Source organism: Aegilops tauschii, chromosome 6, assembly GCF_002575655.3.
Source record: "Aegilops tauschii subsp. strangulata cultivar AL8/78 chromosome 6, Aet v6.0, whole genome shotgun sequence".
In the NCBI taxonomy this organism is placed as follows: Eukaryota; Viridiplantae; Streptophyta; class Magnoliopsida; order Poales; family Poaceae; genus Aegilops; species Aegilops tauschii.
The window spans coordinates 168,779,954-168,786,360 of record NC_053040.3 but is presented as its reverse complement, the minus strand read 5'-3'; the positions used below and the strand labels follow the sequence as shown (position 1 = coordinate 168,786,360).

At 52.0% G+C, this 6,407-nt stretch overlaps 1 long non-coding RNA gene across 1 annotated transcript; it reads left to right on the top strand.

Annotated features, from left to right (window-relative positions):
• Positions 1 to 266: 266 nt before the first annotated feature.
• LOC109744261 (uncharacterized) lies at positions 267 to 6,407 on the top strand. The gene is made up of 2 exons (XR_012187487.1): positions 267 to 5,371; positions 5,455 to 6,407. It is a non-coding gene; the product is annotated as an uncharacterized lncRNA (long non-coding RNA).

Sequence of the window (6,407 nt, the reverse complement as noted above, 5' to 3'; positions counted from 1 at the left end):
GCGCACGACATCCATCTACCATGTGGCGGTGATGTCTTCTCTTTCGCTGGGAAGATGGGCATCATAAGGAAGAACTTGTTGACCGAAAGCAATAGGGTGATGTCTTCTCTTTCGTTGAATTTTTGTTTGGCCGACAAGTTCCGTGCAAGTGAGACAGTGTAGAGTTGTACGACCTAGTTGCGACATCGAGGTTGTATTATCTGGGCTGAAAATCTATGATTTAGCCCTCTAGCTAGATCTCGTATGTGCTTTGTATCCTTATTGCAAGAGCTCAAAGTTCTACTTCGGGAATCATAGCCCTAGGTTTGACTTTGGTTGAACCAACTAACATCGGCATTTGAGCATCAATTCTTTGTTGAAGGCACTGTCTTGAAGTTTGCTCCTTTGTTCTGTCACGTGTGGCTTGTTGTTGAATTATCAAACATAGTTATGGAGTTGGTGGTAGGTTTGTGGGGAGATTATACTATGAGGTAGGTCCAATAATGTGGATGACCTTGGGTTTTTCTTTTCTTTTTCGCAAGACGAATTTTTCGGCATCTATGCTAAGCATTATTTTATACTACTTACTAGCCAGTTGCTTGTGCTACATCGCAAAACCAAAGGAAACACGATGTAATTTACTTTACTCAAAAAAAATTGTAGGATACCTTAGATGGGGTTTGGCAGTTGACACGAATGAGATTAGTGGTGAGAGACAACATGAGTAGGTGATTGGATGATGCAAGAAGACGAAACGAGGGGGATTCAGGTGGGTGATGCGAGAAGACCATCAACTCCAATCTTTATAAGTAGGGAAGTCATATATGGTTGTGTGCATCAACCGATGATGATGCTGATAGTTATCCTTCTTTTCGAAATCGATATTTTTACACTTGAACCTGCAACTTTCACACCTTCAAACTATCTTAGAATGTTTATGGATGGATGAATTTTAAAGATGGCGGGTAGAATTTGTTCATGTCAAGAGATCATAAAAAAATATCGACTATAACTCATAGAATACTTTGGTTCCTAAATAATAACCATCCATAATAACCTTGTAAAGTGCTAGAGATGGACAGAGTCCATAATAACCTTGTAAAGTGCTAGAGATGGACAGAGGAGGGAAGGGCTGGAAAATTAAGAGGGAGGCCAAGCCAGAGTTGTGAGGTACCACCACTAACCTTCCGCCACCTCCCTCTTCCCATGTACCCTGGTCCTGTCCCTGAGGCGGTGATAGGAGCCTCACCTTTGTTCGGCTCACAATCAGTGGTTTTGATCAACCCTATTGTCGCTGCCGCCTTGTCGAGGTGGCAGCGCGGGGCACACTCAATGGGTGGTGGGGATCTTCTTCTGAGTGGGCAGCAACATCTAATCACCATCTTCTTGTCTACTTCCATATTTGAGTCACATTTATCGATATCAACAGTCTCCGAAGAGATGGCGACGTACTTTTTTGTTCACTAGTTATATGCGTGCCTCAGCATGGATTTAAATATTTGGTTCGATGATTCAGAGTTAAACTCTAAGCCTCAAGTTTCTTAGCTTGTACACGTCTGTGTTGGAATATTAGGCAAATCCATTTTTAATTCCAGTAAATAATTCATGAATAGTACAAAAAAATAGCATGCAATAATCTAGCATACTAGACAAACGGGATAACATGCACGGCATGATCACATATGTAACAACAACTACAAATAGAGACATGAACATATTGCCGTATTGTTCGTTAGCTACCGTGGGAGTGATGTTGTTGATGACGATGTTGACGTTGAATCTTTTGCTAACGGTGTTGTAGATGACGATGAGTAGCGCTGCCCGATTTGGACAGAAGACTACCCGTGATGACGAACTGGAGCAGTCACGCAGAGCACTTCTCAAAAACCTAATTAGTCCTCTTCCGGTGTAGAATCGCAAGGACGAACGCTTCTAGAGACCTCCTCTCGCGCACGTCGATGCACGCCGTCGTTCGGGATGGAATAGACTAATGTGGCGGCGTAAGTTGCAAGATGTGGCAAAACACTAGATGTTTTTGTTGTGTCTTTGGCCACGGCTGGTAGCGGTATATATAATAGGACCAGAAGCAGTATCGTGTCGTGATCACGATCTCAAACCAACTTGGTTTCTAAGTCATGTACTTACCGGACAAGAAATAATTAACTTGTCTGCTAAGACATCAAAAAATGAAACGGCAAAAGGAAGTTGTGCCCGGCCAGGCGAGGCAAGGCAAGCACGCGTGTGGTCTTCTATTTCTCTTCTCAACACAACACTTAGTGTGGAGGTTGGATCCTTTCGATCTAAGTTTCTCTTTATCGGCGGCGGTTGTTGTTCTGATGCGTTGGTCCTATAGAACCTTAGCACGAAGACTTTCCGACAGTCTACTACAACAAGTTGTGCCCGACTCGGGCAAGGGAGGGGCGATGACAGCGGCGCGCCTTCGGCTCGCTTCAGTGCTTGTAGTAGTCACTAGATGGTCTACGAATCTGTATGTAATTTTTTTTATTTCTGGTGTTCGTTGTACTGTCGTGATTGAAGATGAATAGATTAAAAGTTTTTTTTTTGAAACGAGGCAAAAGATTTGCCATTTTCATTGATTAAGAAGAAGAGAGTTGCCCGGTTAATTAAAGGAAAACCAGGCGAAAACCTAGATACAAACCCCACAAGGGGCACACGCGGACGACCTGGCCACAACAACGCCAAACAGTCGACCGCAACGTCGAGGACATGGTATTTTGCTGACGAGCTTCAGAGAAGAAAGTTGCAAGCCTCGCACCGACCTAGTCTAGCGCAACATCCAGAGAGCACCGCACGCTGAAAACCGCCCTCATGGAGTCATCGTTGCCGCAGCGACCTCGCCTCCCACAGCGCCGACTTCTCTGTCACAGTCAGAAACCAGCATTGGCACACCCATTGGCGCACCGGACCTTCGACATTAAAAGGACAAGCCGCGACTCGGCTTTGCTCGCCACCATCGTCGTTGCCACACACGTCGCAACGCCAAACAAACCTCACCGCCAGTCGGGCACCTGCTGACCGCGATGCCGTGCACGTCCAGCCTGCAAGAAGCACAAAAGGGACCAAGATCTCCAAAACGGCGCCCCCAAGAGGGAAACCGACGTTCGAGACGACGACGCCGCTTGATCCAACAAGGATCCTGACTTTCGCCCAGAGATCTTGACCCGAGAGATGAGGATGCACAGATCACCACGATGGCGCCTCCAAGGAAGAAAGCGACGCCCACGAGCGCCGCCGCCGACGGCCAGCTAGCACCGGCCAAGCTTTCGCCCGAATCAGCAACACCACCACTCCCACGCGGTCGACCGACGCCAACCAGCACCTCCACTGACCCGCGCACCCCTGCGCAGCAACCGCGCCATCGCCACTCAGGGACCACCACCACGCCTCGCTGCCGAGCTGCGAGAGACGAGCCTCCCTCCACCAAGCACACCGCGGCCGCCGCGTCGCCCGCACGAACTCCACGGCCACCGACACATCAACCACCGTCCTGGGGCCGCCGTCCCGGAGTCCAACATCGCCATCCATCAACGAACCGGACTTGGGAGGAAGTAGCGCCGCCGAACACATCCGCTGGCAGGACCACCCGCACCACGCAGAGGCCACCGCCCAGGAAATCCAACAGCTCAAATCGGCACCACGCCGGCCGAAGCACACCACAAGAACCTCACCAGAACGCCGGCCCGGCCGAGCAGCGCCGTCCAGCAGGAGAAGCAGGTCAGGAGCGGCCGCTCCAGATCCACCCGCAGCCGACCAGAGCCGCCGGTCCCCACCACGCGCAGCCGCCCTGCCGCCCGCGCGGGCCAGAGCAGCCAATGCCGCCGCATCCCGCCGACGGCCCGCGACAACCGGATCTGGGCCCGAAACCCCGATCCACCGCCAAACGGCACGCCACCACGCCACTCGACCGCGAGGATGAGGGGAGGACGACGCGCCGCTGCCTGGGGCCGCCGCCCCAGCCCAGCGCCACCGCACCGCTGATGTGGCCAGACGGCCAGATCCGCCCCGATGCATAGCCTCGCGAAGCACGCCGCGCCGTCCAGGGCCGGCCACCGCGCGCGTGCGACCGAGCGAGGGAGGCCCGCCGCCGCCGGCTGCCGCACGGGCTTTGCCCGGCGGCGCGGCCCGACGGCGGCGAGGGGGAGCCTGTGGGAAGTGGGGTGCTGCTGCGGCGGTGTTGTGTTTCGCCGGAGCCGCTCCCCTGGAGAGCGACGCGAGCGCTTCTCAGCACCGATGGGCGACAGAAGGTCTATAGATTGAAAGTTTCTCGCAAAAAAAAAAGAACCCACTATATAAAGTGGTGAAACACTTTCTCTAAACTTTAGCACCATCACTTGCCATTTTTTTACGGGCCTCTGTTTGAGATTTTAGAAATTGTACATGGGTTAGGCCCATTGTTTCTAACAGTTTGATGCTCAAGCATCCTGTGTAAATACCCAAGCCTCTATTTCCGGGGTGCTTTTGCTCCCATATTCACCCACTTGGTTGAAAATGACTCTTGGGTAAGTTGGAATATGGCACGTGTATTTTTTTGGTACCCAGCTGTATACAAATGAGTGGTGTGCCCAAGTTTTGGTTTGAAATTTTTTGACCGTGTGTGCAGCTTGGTTTGGTTGGTTTAGTATTTTTTGTTGCGTGGCGGCCAGTTTTTGTGCTGAAATTTGTGTCCTGACAGTCCCTTTTGCTTCGATGCTTTTTCGATTTTGTGATTGGTCTTTGGTTTTTGTTCTGGCCGCTATTGGCCCAGTTGTCTTGTCGTTGTCGATCTCTGCTGCTGTTGGCCCAAGTCGCTTTCTGGTTTGCTATTTGTCATCGCGTCGTGTATCGGTTCCTGTTGGGCCAGTCGTCATGTCGCAATCTGATCCTGTCGCTATCGTTGCGTGCGTGCCGCTGTTGGTTTGGTCGGTGTTTCCTTCTAATAGAGCGGCACCGCTTCGATGCGTTGGTTCGGGAGTCTGCGAGATCGGTGCCGCTTTCCTCGTGGTTTCTGGAGATCTTGCCGCTTACGGAGCCTATAAACAGATGGCTTTCTTTTTCGTGATGTTGCCTGGGGCTTTCGTTGGTGTCTCTTACGTGGGTATTAGTTCGATGGTTTCTTTTTCGTCCAGTCGTAATGGACCGCGTCGTTCTGGACGGCCTTCTGGTTCGCGGGGGGCTACTGTTGGTCGGCGCGGTGGCTCGGCCGGTGGTGCTGCTCCTGCTGTTTTGCCGGATCGGTCTGCTTCATCTTGTCATTCTCGCCCGTCTTCTCAGGTTGGTCACTTGGGGCGGGGTTCGACTTCTCCGCGGGTTGGTCGCTCTGGGCGGGGTTCGATTTCTTCCCATGTTTGTTTTGTGCGATCTCCTGCTTCGGTGGATCTTGCGGCGCAATCTGGTTTGTTTCTATTTTTTTTCTTTCGTTTGGTTGTGTCTGTCTGTTTTTTGGGATTAATTGTTTTGCTTTGTTGTTGGAAGCAGGTGGTGATGTTTCTGCTGGACGACGCAGGGAGGAGATCCGGTTGGGCAAGCGTCCTGGCATCGTCTCCACGGCCCTTTCTCGATCTCCAATTCTCCATCGAAGTTGTGCTTTCTGTCCTTTTTCACGCACCACGATCAAGCCATGCGGGGAGCGCAACCGTCGAAGGCGAGCAGGTGAGGTTGATCTTGACGGCGTCCTACTGCTCGCCGGCAAGACCGTCCCATGGGGAGCGCCGCCTGTCTCTCCTCAGGCACGCAGCCTATCCACTCCAGCGCCGGTTCCTCGTGCCTTTGGCGTCATCGGGGCATCACCGCCTCTCCCTATGCCTCTTGGTATGTGGGACACGCTGTGTCCCTCGCCTTGCACCTCTGGACGTCGCCCTGTTCTATCTGCCTTTCTTCTTAGATCATTCATGTGCAGCATCAGGAGGGGCGGTGGTACGGTTTGGCTTTGGAAGCTGGCCATCAAATCCTGTTGTACAGTGTTGCTGAGATGCAACACAAAAATTTGAGTGGCGGTCTCATGGTGGCCGTAGGGCCTCGACCTGCTCTTCGATCCTTTTCTCTTTTCTTTCCTCCGAGATGGAATTGTGCTCCGTTCGCCACATCCCCGAGCATGCACCGCCATGGTCGGATCCTAGCGGCCTGCGGCCTTCCTTGGCGACAGGTGTCACGGTCCATGGCGTTGGTGGAGGAGACGATCGACACGGCGGGCAGCTACAACACGAAATCCTGTATGTTGAGAGCCTGGCCGTGAGCACACGAGCGGAGGGACGACAACACAGCGGAGCTGTTGAAGCTCCAGCAGTTCGGCTTCTCCCTGTCCGCACAAGAGAAGCAGGTTTCGCCGGCCACTTATCTTTCTGATTTTCTAGCTAGAAATTGGTGTGCTTCACTTGTTAGTTATTTCTTATAAAGAATGAAAATGTATCGAGGATCGATTCGAGAAGAAA